Source organism: Saccopteryx leptura, unplaced genomic scaffold, assembly GCF_036850995.1.
Source record: "Saccopteryx leptura isolate mSacLep1 unplaced genomic scaffold, mSacLep1_pri_phased_curated manual_scaffold_18, whole genome shotgun sequence".
NCBI lineage: Eukaryota > Metazoa > Chordata > Mammalia > Chiroptera > Emballonuridae > Saccopteryx > Saccopteryx leptura.
In genome coordinates this window covers 578,738-595,878 of record NW_027095700.1, presented here as the reverse complement: position 1 = coordinate 595,878, position 17,141 = coordinate 578,738, and the positions used below count along the sequence as shown (strand labels likewise).

Genomic DNA, 17,141 nt, shown 5'->3' with positions numbered 1-17,141 from the left:
TTTATATGCTCTGGAGCTCAAAACCAAAACCAAATGAGGATCCTCAAAGAGTACTTAACTCGAGCTGTCCCTCTGGTCTCCGACCAAAAACTCCACCAAGGGAAATCCTGGGTGAGCCCCCAGAGGTGTAGCATCCACCGGGTCAAGAACAAACGTCGGAGACTTTCAGGAGTATAGATGTAACTTTATTGGCCAGTTTTACCTGCGCAGGGGCAAATTCCCGAGGTGTCCAGAGACACCGTGCTCACAAGGAGCTACAGATGGGAATCGCATCTAGCGCTCACAGCTAAATCTTTTTATAAGCTAAGCAAGCAAGCCTCATACAGAAGCAGATGTGGCGGTAACCTATTTGTTAAGGGGGCTGCACATAGCATAGCAACAGGGGCTGGGGTCTAGCTCATTGGCGAATTCCAAACCTAAACTTATAAGGGTCTTTTAACCAATAGAATGCAAACGTTTGTCTCTTTTTCCTTTTTTTTTTTTCTCTCTCAGCTTCCCAGAGTCCCTATCTGTCTCTGCTTCTTGAACGACCTTGGGCATGTTACTCCTACAGAACAGGAGCAGGACCTGCCTGTAACCCTTAAGTTTCCTGTTCCATTAGTGCCTTGCTTATTTTCTGATCTTCTCTTGGTCCTTACAGTCAGCATAATGGTGGGTTAAAAAATACTCCTGATTTCTGCCCTAGTACCATATCAACAACTTGAACAAGCATTATGAAAGGAAGGTACCCCAGATGTGATCCAATTTGTTCCTCAAAGATCTACTCACTGAATAACCTAGACAGCCATTGAGATAACTGGAGAAATGCCCAGAAGCCTGAGGTTGTCATTGCTAGAATAATAAAACCTTAGAGCCAAAGCAGTAATGTCAAAGCTGTAAAGAAATCACAACTCAACCCATCCACCAAAGTTACTGTGGTACCCCTAACATCATTGTGACAATAACATCTCTAGGAGAGGACAGCCAAGAGACTTCACAGAGCTTGTAATACAGTGATAACAACTGGAAGATACCTATCAAAACTGAAATTAATTTTTCTTTAATTTGTACTTTTTTTCTAATTTTTTCTAATTTCTTGTTCTTTTTCCTCACCTTATTTTCAGAATTGCATCTTTTAAAATTAATATTTTTATCCTTACTGTTTGTGGTATTTATTTATTTGATTGTTTAGATTACTTTCTATTTTTTTTTCCTGTGGTTTTACTTCTCATAATTATATAAAGTTTTATATTTTGTTTTTAATTTTACTCTTAAAAATTTTTAATTATTCCTTTTTAATGTTATTACAATGTTGTTCTCAAATGCCATGAAAAAAATTGAATACCATAAATGGACAACATCAAGATGCATTTAAAAGGGAAAATTTATCATTTCCCACCAAAAATCTCAGTCACATGAAAATATTGGAGTGAAAAGATAAAGAATTGAAATATAAAATTCAGAAAATGTTCAGTGAAATATGAGAAAATACCAATAGTCATTATAATGAGCTATGAAAAACAAATTAAAGAACAAAATAAATATTTTGCCAATGTGATTAAAAACTTTAAAAACAGAAATGAGGATATAGCTGGTTGTCTCAATTGTAGAGCAGTGCTTCAGTATATGGGTGTCCTTGTTTCTATTCCCAAAGTGTGTACATAGGAGCAGCGTCCATCTGATTCTCTACACCACACCTTCTCCTTTTGTTCTCACTTTATTTTCCTTCCTCAGCCATGGCTTGATTTAAATGAGTTGCCCCAGGTTTTTAGGATGTGTTTATGACCTCCATGTAAGTTGCAAAGTACAGCTCACTTGCTGAGCAATAAAGCAATGCTCCTGATGGGCAGAGCACTGCACCCTAGTTGGTATACTGGGTGTGTCCCAGTGAAGGTAAACAAGAGTCATTCCTGGTTCACTTTTTATCACTGAATGAACAAGAAGAATGCTATAAATAACTTTATAGCTGCACTGAAAACTGAGGTAGTGGTTAAGCTAATACAACAAGCTAGATTGTGAAAGAATAAGTGAAATTTAAAACAGGCAACAAGAGATACTACAGAGAAACTCACATATTAAAAAAGTGAGAGAGCTTCACAAAACTTTTGAAAATTCTTTAGACGAGTGAAACAAGAATAATTGTTATGTGAGAAGAAGAGACAAAGAAGATAATGGAAAGCCTATTCAAACAAGAAATTTATGAAATTGTCCAAAGCTTATGGAAAGGGTGAGAGCCTCAAATTCAAGAAACAAACAAAATCATGCTAAAGAAACTGAGTTACATCATGCTAAAAAACATATTCCAAAAAACTTCATAAAATTTTATCAACAATGACAAAGAGTCCTAAAAACAGCTAGGAAAATGAAGAAAATAACACATAAAATAAAACCCAATTCGGTTAACATCACTGTTTCTCATCAGAAACTCTACAAGCCAAAAAACAGTGGACCCAAATAAAGTACTGAAAGAGAGAAATTACCAGTCAACAATACAAAATAAATTTAAGTTCTTTTTTTAAAATATGTAGAAGAAATAAAAATTTTGCAATCATACAGAAACTGAGATTTACCACCAGAGATCCCCACTTCAAGAAATACCCCAAGGGGTTATTCGAACAGTCACAAAGAACAAAAAAAAATCAAAACTACAAGTAAGCCTCCAACAAGGTCACAATATAAAACAAGGATAATCTGTGATAACAATAACAAAAAAGTGAGAATAAACATTTAAAGTAGCAAATAAGGATGGAGTGCAGTACCACTCCTAAGTCAAAGGGCTTTTGGACATAAAAGTACTTTTTAAAATTAATGAACAGAGACATTCGGGATCTAAGCCACTACTGAAATAAACACCTAAAAAAAAAAAAAAAAAAGGAACAGGGAAAGAAGTATGGAATACCACCAAACAAAAATAAATGACTGAAAGAATACAGAGAAGAACCAAACAAGATGCAGAGCTACCAGAAAATTTTTTTAAAAAGTGAAATTGCTATAAAAAATTTTACTGCCAATAATTACCCTAATAATAAACAGACTGAAATTACCAATGAAGAGGCAGAGATTAGATCAAAATGCAAAACTGAAATTTATGCTGTTTTCAGAAGACACATGTAAGCTGAAAGAACAAAAGTTGATCAAAATGAAAGGTTGGACAACGATTCCTCATATAAATAACATTAAAAAAGCAAGTGTAGCTATATTCATATCTGACAATGCTAAATTTGAGACAAAAAAAATGTAAACAAAGACTGTAAGGGACATTCATTAATGATAAAGGGAACATTGAACCAAGAGTCAAAACACTTTTTCTTTTAACTGAGAGAAAGCAAGATGGACAAACTCCCATATGCAGTTTGACTGGTATACACTCAGCAACCCCAACTTCGGTTAATACTCTGGTTTTTAGTGTCTATGCTTGCAACTGAGAAAAAGAAAGAAAGAGAGAGAGAGAAAGAGAGAGAGAGACAGAGAATGTATAAAAAAAAAACAAAGAAGATGGTTATTTCTCCTGTGTACCTTGATCAGGAAAAGAACCCAGAACAACCACATGCAGAACTGATGCTCTAGCACTGACTCAGTGGCCAGGGCCACCATTTTAAATATGTATGCATCAAACATGGGAGCATCAAAATATATGGTCTACTGGAAAGTTCTGTTCATTTTTGGAATAAAACAAAATACAAATTTTTCTTACCATCAATAAACTTTATTAAATAATATAATTGCCATTATTATTAATGATTTCTTGCCAGCGTGAGGGCAATTTGTATATCCCATTTTTGAAAAATGTTTTATCTTTCAATGCAAAAAATTGAACCAGTGCTTGTTTGGTATCTTCTTCATTTTTGAATTTTTTGCCCTTCAAAAACTTTTTAAGGACAAAAACAAGTGATAGTTGGAGGGTGCTAAGTTTGGGGAATATGGTGATGCGACAGAATTTCCCAGCCTAGTTCTGCAATTTTTTGACAAGTCCTCAAAGCAGTACGTGGCCTGGCATTATCATGATGCAGTATGATGTTCTTCCTATTGAACATCGTCGGCCTCTTTTCTTGGACTGCTGTCTTTAAATTATCCAGTTGCTGACAATACTTCTCCGAATTGAGCTTTTTGTTTGTTTGTTTGTTTGTATTTTTCCAATGCTGGAAACGGGGATGCAGTCAGACAGACTCCTGCATGCGCTCGACCGGGATCCACCCGGCACGCCCACCAGGGGGTGACGCTCTGCCCACCAGGGGGCGATGCTCTGCCGATCCGGGGCGTCGCTCTGTCGCAACCAGAGCCACTCTAGCACCTGGGGCAGAGGCCAAGGAGCCATCCCCAGCACCCGGGCCATCTTTTGCTCCAATGGAGTCCTGGCTGCAGGAGGGGAAGAGAGAGACAGAGAGGAAGGAGAGGGGGAGGGGTGGAGAAGCAGATGGGTGCTTCTCCTGTGTGCCTTGGCTGGGAATCGAACCCGGGACTTCTGCACGCCAGGCCGACGCTCCACCATTGAGCCAACCGGCCAGGGCTCCTTGTTCAGTTTTAAAAGCTCATAATGTATTGGTCCTCGAATATCCAACCATATACACAACATTGTCTTATTCAGAGTCAAATTTGGTTTAGAGGTGGAAGAGCTAGTTTTTTGGGTTCACAATATGCGCTTTTCCTTACAATGTTTTCGTAAGTAATCCACTTTTCATCCCCAGTTATCATCTGGTTCAAGAAGGGCTCGATTTTGTTCCGAGCAAGCAGAGATGTGCATATGACGACTTGATCATCCAAATTCTTCTGACTTAATTCATGTGGCACCCATCTTGAATATTTCCACACCAATCCTATCTTCTGAATATGGTCCAAAATGGTTTGCTGAGCTGAATTAAGCCTCTCTGCGATCTCCGATGTTGTCAGAAAAGGATCTTGCTCCAACATGGTCTTAACAACATCGTCATCGATCAAAGATGGTCGCCCAGAACGTGGCTTATCAGAAAGGTCAAAATCACCTGTTTCGAATTATTCGAACCATCTTCTGCATGTCCTATTGGAAACTGTACCTTCACCAAACACTTTCAATAAATTTCTACATGCTTCTGTAGCATTTTTTCCTTGTTGAAATTTGTATCAAATACAGTGGCGTAAATGAACTTTATCAGTAGCCATTGGTACACTATGGCTTCACACATAAGACTAACATGAATCAACTTTGTTTTAGTTAATTTGCTACGTCAGTATGTATACATTAAGTAATAAAAATAGAGAGGCACACATGTGCCAGATAAACATATGCTTACATGTCGAAACTTGTTGTGATAGAAACAGACAGAACTTTTCAGTAGACCTGAGAGATAAGTCATCTACAAACTTATCCAAAAACAGAAGAAGAGAAAACTGCAATTATACTTGGTGACTTCTAAACACCGATGGCTGATTTAGATAAATCATTCAAACAGAAAAATCAATAAATAAATAATCATTTGAAACCACAGTCTCTACTAATCTGACCTAATACACTTTAACATAACCTTTTAGCCCAAAATATCAGTTTATATATTCTTTTTCAGTGTGCATGGAACATTCGCAAGATTAGATCGTATGTTGAGTCATAAAAATAAAACCACCAAATTCAGGAACATTGGCATAATTCAAGGCATATGCTCTGATTATAAGGCTTTGATGTTAGAATTCAAAATCAAAAGAAATATAAAATCCCACAAAAATATGAAAATAAAACAATACACTTAAAAAAATAACTGGGTCTATGAACAAATAAAACCTGAATTCAAAAGATATATACTGACAAAAAAATAAGAAAAAGATATATTAAAATGTCTTTGATATATGAGAGCAGTAATAAAGGGTTTTTTTTATATAATTACCTAGTTATATATATGTGCATATATATATATATTATATATAAAACAAATCCCAAGTTATTGTGGGATCCTAAAATCACATATTAAGAAGATATAATATAAAAAAGCAAACAAATTCCATATGAAAAACATAGTAAAATTTGAAGCAGAACTAAATTAAATAAAGAAAAGAAAAGTATAGAAGAAAATCCATACAACTAAGAGCTCATTTTTTGAAAAAAAATCAATAAAATTTACAAACCATAGGTTGGACTACTGAGGAAAGAAGAGAAGTATCTTATATAAAGAAAATCAGGAATGAAAGAAGCAAAATTGCCACAGATACCATTAATTTACCTAAGCTTATTGTAGCATTTAAAAAAGTTTAAATGCCACAAAATCAACAACACTGTATAAGTTTCTAGAATGATACAATTTACCTAGACTGAGTCCCAAAGAAGTGGTAATCCTAAATATTTCTATAAGCAGGAAGGAAATATATACCATTATCAAAAGCCTCCCAAAATACAATAGTCCAGGACCACTATTGAATTCAACTGAACATTCAAAGAAGATTTGGTACCAATCCTTATCAAAATCTTCCAAAATCTAGAGCAGGGGTCCCCAAACTACGGCCCGTGGGCCGCATGTGGCCCCCTGAGGCCATTTATCCGGCCCCCGCTGCACTTCTGGAAGGGGCACCTCTTTCATTGGTGGTCAGTGAGAGGATCATAGTTCCCATTGAAATACTGGTCAGTTTGTTGATTTAAATTTACTTGTTCTTTATTTTAAATATTGTATTTGTTCCTGTTTTGTTTTTTTACTTTAAAATAAGATATGTGCAGTGTGCAAAGGGATTTGTTCCTAGTTTTTTTTTATAGTCCGGCCCTCCAACGGTCTGAGGGACAGTGAACTGGCCCCCTGTGTAAAAAGTTTGGGGACCCCTGACCTAGAGGGAGATGGACAAAATCCCACATACACTGTGACTGGTATCCACCCAGCAACACCCATCTTGGGCCAATGTTTTTAATTATTGTGGCCATGATAGCAACAGAAGAATAGAGAAAGACAGAGAAAAAATAAATAGGAGAAAATAAATGAAGAAAAAGATGAGTGCTTCTCTTGTATGCCTTTACCAAAAAACAAACACAAACCATCCACACACTGGACTGACACTCTAGCACTTACTCAGTTGGCCATGACAACACTTTTTAATATGTATGCCCCAAAATTGGGAGCATAAAAATACATAAAATATCTACTAACTGATTTAAATATTGTATAGAAGAAGATAAAAACACAATGATACTTAGAGATTTCAAATACACCATTGACTGATTTAGATCATTTAAGTAGAAAAGCAATAAAGAAATATTGGCCATAACCGACACACTGGACTAAATGGACATAATTGCCATTTAGAGGACCCTTCATCCCAAAACATCAGATTATACATTATTCTTCAGTATTCATAAAACATTTACAATTATAGACTGTATGTTAGGTCACAAAACAATCTCCAACATATTCAGGAAGATTGATATAATACCAAGCATATTCAGTGAACATAAGGCTCTGAAATTAGAGTTCAAATGCAAAGAAGTTTCAAAACTGTTGACACCCACATTAAATAATATACTTCTAAAAAATAACTGGATCTCAAAAGAAATAAAAGCAAAGATCAAAAAACATATACATGCATATAGAAATGATAAAATTGGCATGTCAGAATTCCTCAGATATAGCGAAAGTAGTATAAGAGGGTATGTTATATTATTACAGTCTTATATGAAGAAACAGAAGAGATCCCAAGTAAAAAACTTAACATCACATCTTAAAAAGCTATAAAAAAGAAAAAAATCCAAAGTCAGCCAATAAAATGAATAATAAAACTTAAAGCCAATGTAAATAAAACAGAACACAGAAAATTATAGGAATAATTAATACAACAAGTAGCTGGTTCTTTGAAAAAAATCAATGAAATTTACAAATGACTGGCTAGAAACACTAAGAAAAAAAGACAAATGACTTTTACAAAACAAACCCAAAATGAACCAAAGGGAAATCACCACAGACATCATAGATTTACAAAGGATCAAAGTAGCATAATATGAAAGTTTAGATGCTACAAATTCAACAACCTTAAAGAAACTGTCAATTTTTAGAATTATATATACAATTTCCTAGACTGATTCACATAATGGAAACCCTAAATAGACCCATAAGCAAGGAAGAAACAAAAACAACAACAAAAATGTATCAAAAAAACTAAAGTCCCAGATCAGATGACTACACTGGTGAATTCTTCCAAATATTCAAAGAGGATTTGGCATCAATCCTTCTCAAAGTCTTCTGAAATTTATAGAAAGAATCAATACTTCCAACCACATATAATGAAGGCTAAATCACTGTGATACCAAAACTTAACTGGAACAACACAACAATAGAAAAATACAGACCAATACCTCTAATAAACACAAATGCACTGAACTTGAAAAAAATACTAGGAAACCAAATGCAACAACACATTTAAAATAGTATTACATTATGATGATCAAGTGAATTTTATTCCAGGAGCAAAAGGGTGGGTCAACCTAAGGAAATCGATCAATGTAATACATCACATCTACAAAACAAAAACAAAAATCATATGATTCTGTATATAGATGAAGAGAAGGTAATCAATGAGATACAACATGCACTTAAGGTTAAACCACTAAATAAATTAGGAACAAAAAAAAAATACCTGAACATAATAAATATCATTTATGAAACAATATCAGCCAGTTTTATACAAAATGTTGAAAAAATGAAGTATTTTTTTAAAAATCATGAAAACTGTCACTCTTCACTCATTTTTCAATATAATAGTGAAAGTATAAGTCAAAACAATTTTTAAAAGAAGAGAAATAAATTGAATTCTTATAAAAAAACATGCAGTAAAAATATTATTTTATACAGATGACATCATCTTGTAAATAGAAAATCTGAAAGACTCTTCTAAAAACTATTAGAAACAATACACCAATACAGAAAATTCACAAGATTTGAAGACAATATACAAAAAGCTATTATTCTCCTTATGCCAATGAATAGTCTTTGAAAAATGAATACATACACACACGCAAACTCACACACACACAGAAATTCATTTTATAATTGAAGCATAGAAAAATACCTTGAAATAAAGTTAACAAAGAATATGGAGGACGTACATACTGATAACTACAAAACATTATTAACAGATAGTGAAAAAGAAATAATGAAATAGAAAGCATTCCATGTTTATGAATTTAAAAAATAAACATAGATAAAATGATTTTATTGCTCAAAACAATATACAAATTTAATGGAAACTGCATTACAATTTCAATGTCATATTTTAAAGAAATAGAAAAAAATACTAGGTTTCATGAATCCATAAACACTCTGAATAGCCAAAGCGATACACAGAAAAAAGAACAAAGCCTGAAGTATCACACTCCCTGACTTCAAATTAATCTATAGAACCACAATAATTGAATGTGTATGGTATTGGCAGAAAAAAAGACATACAAACCAATGGAACAGAATCAAGACTGGAAAAATAAGACCATGTACTAATGAACAAATCATCTTTGATAAAGGAGCCAAAAACACCCAATGGAAAAAAGAAAGCCTCTTCAGTAAATGGTTATAGAAGAATTAGAAAGCCATATGCAAAAAATGAAAATTAACAATTTGCCACAATGCAAAAAATTTTTTTTCAAAATGCATCAAAGACCTAATATAAAGTCAAAATGAGTAAATCACATTAAAGAAAATAAAGTTACTAAATTAATGGACTATAAGTATAAAAAAACATTTATAAATTTTACCTCAAAAAGATGAAAATTAAAGGCAAAAATAAAAGAGTGGGATGATATAAAAACAATAAGCTTCTGCACAGAAAAGTAAACAGACAACAAAGAAATTAGGCAGCCAAGTAATGGGAGATGATATTTGCAAACAACAGCTTCAATAAGGGGATAATATCCAAAATATATAAGGTCTACCGGAAAGTTCTGTCCGTTTTTGGAATAAAACAAAATACAAATTTTTTTTACTGTCAATAAACTTTATTAAATAATATATTTCCACACCAATCCTATCTTCCAAATATGGTCCGAAATGGTTTGCTGAGCTGAATTAAGCCTTTCTGCGATCTCCGATGTTGTCAGAAGAGGATCTTGCTCCAACATGACCTTAACAACATCGTCATCAATCAAAAATGGTCGCCCAGAACGTGGCTTATCAGAAAGGTCAAAATCACCTGTTTCGAATTTTTCGAACCATCTTCTGCATGTCCTATTGGAAACTGTACCTTCACCAAACACTTTCAATAAATTTCTACATGCTTCTGTAGCATTTTTTCCTTGTTGAAATTTGTATCAAATACAGTGGCATAAATGAACTTTATCAGTAGCCATGGGTACACTATGGCTTCACACATAAGACTAACATGAATCAACTTTGTTTTAGTTAATTTGCTACATCAGTATGTATACGTTAAGTGATAAAAATAGAGAGGCACACATGCGCCAAATAAACATGTGCTTACGTGTCAAAACTTTTGATAAAAACGGAAAGAACTTTCCAGTAGACCTTATATAAAGAACTCACAGAGCTCAACATCCAACACTCAAACTATCCTATAAAAAATTGGGGCGGAGGCCAGAACAGACACATCTTTCAGGAAGACATAAAAGTGTACACATAAAAAATTTTCATATCCACTAGCTATTTGAGAAATGCAAATCAAATCTACAGTGAAATACTTCCTCTAACCTGATAGATTGCTTAATATTAACAAGACTGGTCATAACGGAGGTTGGAGATACTGTGAGAGAAGGACCTCTCATTCACTGCTTATGGAACTGAATATTATTAGTACAAACATCAATAAAAATATCTGATGGCTCCTTAAAATTTTGAGAATAAAACTACCATATGAATCAGGAATCTCTCTCCTGGGTATCTAAACCCCACTCAATTATTGGTAAGTAAAGACACATGTGCCACTTCTTTCCTCACAACATTATTTACAGTGTTCAAGACTTGGAAACACTGTGTCCCTTAAAACAATTTAGGAAAAAGAAGATGTTCTATTTGTATACAACAAATTACTATTCAGCCATAACTAATGATGACATAGTGCCATTTATGACAATATGGATGGGAATAGAGAACATAGGGTTGAAATAAGTAAATCAGAAAAAGTTAAAAAATATATATATGATTCCACTCATAGGTGGAATATAAAACTGAGGCTCATTGGATAATAGATAAAAGTGAAGTGGTTACCAGGTAAAATGAGTCATTAGGCAGGAAGATTGGGGCAGGCTTTGGGGGTAAAGACATTAAGAAATAAAAGGTGATGCAAAAAGACTTTGGGAGAAAGGCATACAATATATTCAACAGTTCAAATGACATAGAATTAGACACCTAAATCATTTATATACCTACAGATCACCAGCACCCATGTTAAATTTAATTTTTTTTTTACTTTTTTTATTCAATGTGAGAAAGAGAGGCATAGACATACTCAAGCATGTGCCCTATTGGGCAGTGAACCACCTGGCAAAGCCCATAGCAGGCAATGCTCTGCCAATCTGGGGCATTACTTTTTTGATCAGCACCCATGGTCTTAGAAGCCATAGAGCTATCCTCAGCACCCAGGCCAACTCACTCCAATCAAGCCATGGCTACACGATGGGAAAAAGAAAAATATATAAGAGAGAGAAGCAAGAAGGGGAGAAGTTGAAAAGCACATCAGTGCCTCTCCTGTGTGTCTTGATAAAAATTATGCTTGGAACATCCACACATTAGGCTGATGTTCTAACACTGAACCAGTTGGCCAGGACCTAATTTTCAAAATAAGATTTTTAGAAAATCTCTCATTTCTTGTATGCCAGAGATGAAATTTCTGTAAATGAACTAAAAAACAAAGTTTATTTTAAAATGACTACAATATATAAAATGTTTGTAAATAAACTTAATATAGTTAAAATAATTATATTACCCAAAGCAATATGAAAATTTATTGCATTCAACATTTAAATTATAATATTATTTTTCACACAAATTCAACAAAAACAAAAGTTTTCCATTGGATCTAAAAAAACCCCCGAAAAGCCAAAGCAATCATGAAAAGAAATAATGAAATTGGAAGTATCATACTACCTCATTTACAATTATACTCCAAAGCCACAATAATTAAACAAAATGTGATTTAAGAAAAAGAAAGCAAAACATCATAAAACTAATTCAGCAGAATTTAGAGCCCATAAATAAAACATTATATATAATATAGTCACAAATAATCTTTGACTAAGGAACCAAAACCCCAATGCTGTTGAAAACACTAAAAAGTAACATTCAGAGTTTGAAGCTTGATTAGAGTTTGTTGGCCTGAACAAAAAGAGTTTTAAAATGGATCAAAAATTTAATATTAGATTTTAGATGGCCCAGGCCATTGGACTCGGTGTTAGAACATTGACCTGATTTGTGGATGTCCCGGGTTAAATTCTGGTCTGGGCACACAGGGGAAGTGACCATCTGTGCATCCAACTTTTCCCCTCTCCTTGCTCTCTTTTTTCCCCTACCACAGCCATGGCTCTGTAAGAGCAGGTTGGTCTCAAACATTGAAGATGGCTCCATCTCCTCATCTCAGGTGCTAAAACAGCTCAGTTGCCCAGCATAGAGCAATGGCTCCAGATGGGCATGCATGAGAATCCTGGTTGGGTTCTTGTAGCAGTGTGTTTATCTACCTACTTGCTTCAGATTTAAGAAGAAATAAAAATAAAAAAATTGGGAAACACTAAATTACGTAGAAAAGAAACATGGGTACCAAATTTATGAACTATAGGCAAACAGAACAACTTATAATTTTGGCATAGAAGCAAAAGAAGTGAAGGCAAAATTAAATTAATGGTACTTTATCAAAATAAATAGCTTCTACACAACAAAAATATCCTGTCAACCAAACAAATAGGCAGCCATGTAAATGGGAGATGATATTTTCAAACTACAGCTGTAATAACAAGTTCATATCCAAATATATCAAGAACTCACAAAGCTCAGCAACAAACTAGGAAACAATCCAATTAAACAATGGGTAGAGTAGCTAAATAGACTCTTCATTCAGAAATACATATAAGTAGCCAAAAGATATATGAAAAGATGCCCATTTTCAATAGCTCTTAAAGAAGTGCAAATCAAAACTACATTGAGTTAACACCTCATACCAGTTATATTAGATCATATCAAGATATCATTGCAAGTTTTGAAGGGCCTGTAGAAGAAATAAATCCTGTTTTATGGCTGATGGGAAAGTCAATTCATTCTACCATTATGGAAGATAGTACCATGATTCTTAAAAAAAGTAAGACTAGACCCACCTGTTATTCAGCAATCTCTCAACCGGGCATTTAGCTCCTTAAACTCAAAACTGTGGTACATAAAGACACATGCAATCACATGTTCATTGCACAGTTATTCAGACTGGCCAAGAGATAGTATCTACCAAAGTGTTCATCCATAGATGAGTGAATAAAGAAGATGTGGTACATATATGCAATACAATGCTACTCTGCCATGAAAAATGATGAATTATTCCCATTTATGACAACATAGATGAACCCTGAGAACATTTCACTGAGTGAAAAATGAAAATTAGCATAAGTTAAGAATTATATGATTTCACAAAAAGGTAATGTATAAAACTGACTCATAGAAATAGTTACATGATTACCAAGTTCTGAAAGAGAAGGATGACATAAAGAGAAATAAAGAGACAGTGATAAAATATGATTTGACTCTGGGTGATGGGTAACAACATAATCAACAGCTTATATGCTATAGAGGTGTTTGCCTGAAAACTATGTACTCTTATTGATCAATGCCACCCTGTTTCATTTAGTTTTTAGATGAAATATTTTAAAACCTATTTGTAATGAAGACAACCTTTCTGATTTAATACTGAGTATTTAAGCTGCACCATAACTGAACGGATATAGTGTAACTGAGAAAATGCAAAATTTAGATAATATATGGTTTTCATTTCTATAATTCAAAACTATATTTTTCCTTATATCAAAGTACTCTGACCCTTCATTTGACTCATCCTGGAATATTTCAGTAATTAGTGAAAGGTTTGTGTTCAGGGCGGCTTTTAAAACTAGAGCCCCCTTTAACACTAAAATTCTTTTTACCTGAGTACTTAGCCAGGCTTAATGCAACGTGTTTTTTTTTCCTTTTTCTTTTTTTTTTGTATTTTTCTGAAGTTGGAAACGGGGAGGCAGTCAGACAGACTCCCGCATGTGCCCGACCGGGATCCACCCGGCATGTCCACCAGGGGGCGTCACTCTGTCATAATCAGAGCCATTCTAGCGCCTGAGGTGGAGGCCACAGAGCCATCCTCAGCACCCGGGCAAACTTTGCTCCAATGGAGCCTTGGCTGCAGGAGGGGAAGAGAGAGACAGAGAGGAAAGAGAGGGGGAGGGGTGTGGAGAAGCAGATGGGCGCTTCTCCTGTGTGCCCTGGCTGGGAATTGAACCCGGGACTCCTGCACTCCAGGCTGATGCTCCACCACTGAGCCAACCGGCCAGGGCCGATGCAACATGTTTTCCACCTTCCACTGTGAGATTGTAGTTAACTGGCTCAATATGCTCTCCTTTAATTTTTTGACCTACACTTGGAAATGCAGCAAAAAGTTAATTTTTAGTCAGGGAATGGAACCTGACTATTAGAGGAGTTTAAATCTCAGTAAGTGTTTATAAAAGCCTTGCTACAGCCCTGGCCAGTTGGCTCAGTGGTAGAGCATCAGCCTGGCGTGCAGGAGTCCCAGGTTCAATTCCCGGCCAGGGCACACAGAAGAAGCGCCCATCTGCTTCTCCACCTCTAACCCTCTCCTTCCTCTCTGTCTCTCTCTTCCCCTCCTACAGCCAAGGCTCCCATTGGAGCAAAGTTAGCCCCGGGTGCTGAGGATGGCTCTATGGCCTCCGCCTCAGGTGCTAGAATGGCTCTGGTTGTGACAGAGTGACGCCCCCTGGTGGACATGCCGGGTGGATCCTGGTCGGGCGCATGCGGGAGTCTGTCTGACTGCCTCCCCGTTTCCAACTTCAGAAAAATACAAAAAAAGAAAAAAAGAAAAGCCTTGCTACAGGCCCCACATTGGGCACTATCATCTGATAAGCAGTCTTCTGAGAGATGAGATGCCCTGCCCAAAGGTAAATCAAACCAGAGGGAGAAGTGTTAACCACTTTGCTTGAATGCAAGACCTGAGTGGCAGGCCCAGAAACCTTTTAACTAGCACAGGCTTCTTTTCGACGGTTGAGCCAGAAGATAAACAATTTGGAGAAACTGTGGTGACTCTCCAAAATACATACAAAAAAAATACTCCTTTGTACCTATAAAGGGAGTGACGTCAGCTGCTTTTTCAAAAACTCCTGACTAAAAAATAAATACCTTTCTCCAACATTCTCTGGACTTGACATGACATTTGGGATTATCTCGACATGACATGCTTGCACCCAAGCATTTTTAATAAATAACTTTTTTAAATACACCAGCCTTGGCCCTGGCTGGTTGGCTCAGCGGTAGAGCATCGGCCTGGCATGCGGGAGTCCCGGGTTGGATTCCCAGCCAGGGCACACAGGAGAAGCGCCCATCTGCTTCTCCACCCCTCCCCCTCTCCTTCCTCTCTGTCTCTCTCTTCCCCTCCCGCAGCCAAGGCTCCATGGAGCAAAGTTTGCCCAGGCGCTGAGGATGGCTCTGTGGCCTCTGCCTCAGGCGCTAGAATGGCTCTGGTTGTGACAGAGCGACGCCCCCTCGTGGACATGCCAGGTGGATCCTGGTCGGGCGCATGTGGGCAACTGTTTGACTGCCTCCCCTTTTCCAGCTTCGGAAAAATGAAAAAGAAAAAATTAAAAAAAAATACGCCAGCCTTGTGTTTTCAGTTTGGCTATCCCTGGTGCTCACCCATAAACCCAAGAAGTGGTTTAGCCTGTCAGCTCTCTCCTATGGAATTACGCAGTCCAGACCTGGGTGTCTCTCCAGGTCAGACATAGTCCAGCTTATACTAACCTGCCAGTTGCCAAGAGAAGCTGAAATAAGGCTTTCGCCTACCCAGTGGACAAGTAAACCACAGATTTAACCTTGCAATCACCTTCTAAGTTTCTTCTTTTACCTTCAGCCAAATTATTTTTTTAATTTCTGAAGACTTAATTTGCTCTAAATTAATTATTGAAAGTAGGTTAAAATTTTCTTTATAATGCCCAGAGTCATATATTAAAAACATAGTAACTTGTCTGACATTGTGATAAAACATTATTTTACTTTTAAATTGATGATGTTCTAAATTCAATTAAACCAGAAGTGTGAACATGTATGTTTATTGTTCAGCAACAGAGTTGCAGATATGTTGCAATTTAAGCACATAAAGTTTAATTATAGCCATCCTGCCTCATCTGGAAGTTCTTTGGTAGGTCACTTATATTAAGCATTGTCTGCATAGAGGAAGTGGCTGAGGAGTTGACTTTGAAGGAGACACAGCAGATATATCAGTTAGCATTGACATTGCGATGTTGTGTTGCATACTGCTTGCAGGGTAGAAGGAAGAGCACTGATGACTGGTAAGATTGTATAACAATTTATTAAGGTAGAAGGCTGAACCATCCCCTCAGGATGACTTCTCTAAAATAAACAAATCAGGCCCTGGCCGATTGGCTCAGCGGTAGAGCATCGGCCTGGCATGCGGGGGACCGGGTTCAATTCCCGGCCAGGGCACATAGGAGAAGCGCCCATTTGCTTCTCCACCCCCCCTCCCTCCTTCCTCTCTCTCTCTCTCTCTTCCTCTCCCGCAGCCAAGGCTCCATTGGAGCAAAGATGGCCCGGGCGCTGGGGATGGCTCCTTGGCCTCTGCCCCAGGCGCTAGAGTGGCTCTGGTCACAGCAGAGCGACGCCCCGGAGGGGCAGAGCATCGCCCCCTGGTGGGCAAAGCGTCGCCCCTGGTGGGCGTGCCAGGTGGATCCCGGTCGGGCGCATGCGGGAGTCTGTCTGACTGTCTCTCCCCGTTTCCAGCTTCAGAAAAATACAAAAAAAAAAAAAAAAAAAAGAAAAAGAGAGAGAGAGAGAAAAATAAAATAAACAAATCACTTGGTTCTGAAAAGCAGAATTTGTGGTTATGATTGTAATGAAACTTACAAGTTGGCCACTGGCTTGAGTGTAGCTGTTATGAGACTGCCCAGGAAAACTACTCAACTGATTTGAAATAACATATTCATCCATTACCTTTTGTTCTGAAGTTTGAAACCA

At 36.6% G+C, this 17,141-nt stretch overlaps 1 long non-coding RNA gene across 2 annotated transcripts in view; it reads right to left on the bottom strand.

Moving 5' to 3' along the window:
* Positions 1-430: 430 nt before the first annotated feature.
* LOC136386873 (uncharacterized) overlaps positions 431-17,141 on the bottom strand; it is a 265,786-nt gene continuing 249,075 nt past the window's right edge. Inside the window, exon 4 of one of the 2 annotated variants that reach the window (XR_010748038.1) lies at positions 431-624. This is a non-coding gene — a long non-coding RNA (uncharacterized lncRNA). The remainder of the gene's footprint in view (positions 625-17,141) is intronic. The other variant, XR_010748037.1, reaches the window with a different exon arrangement.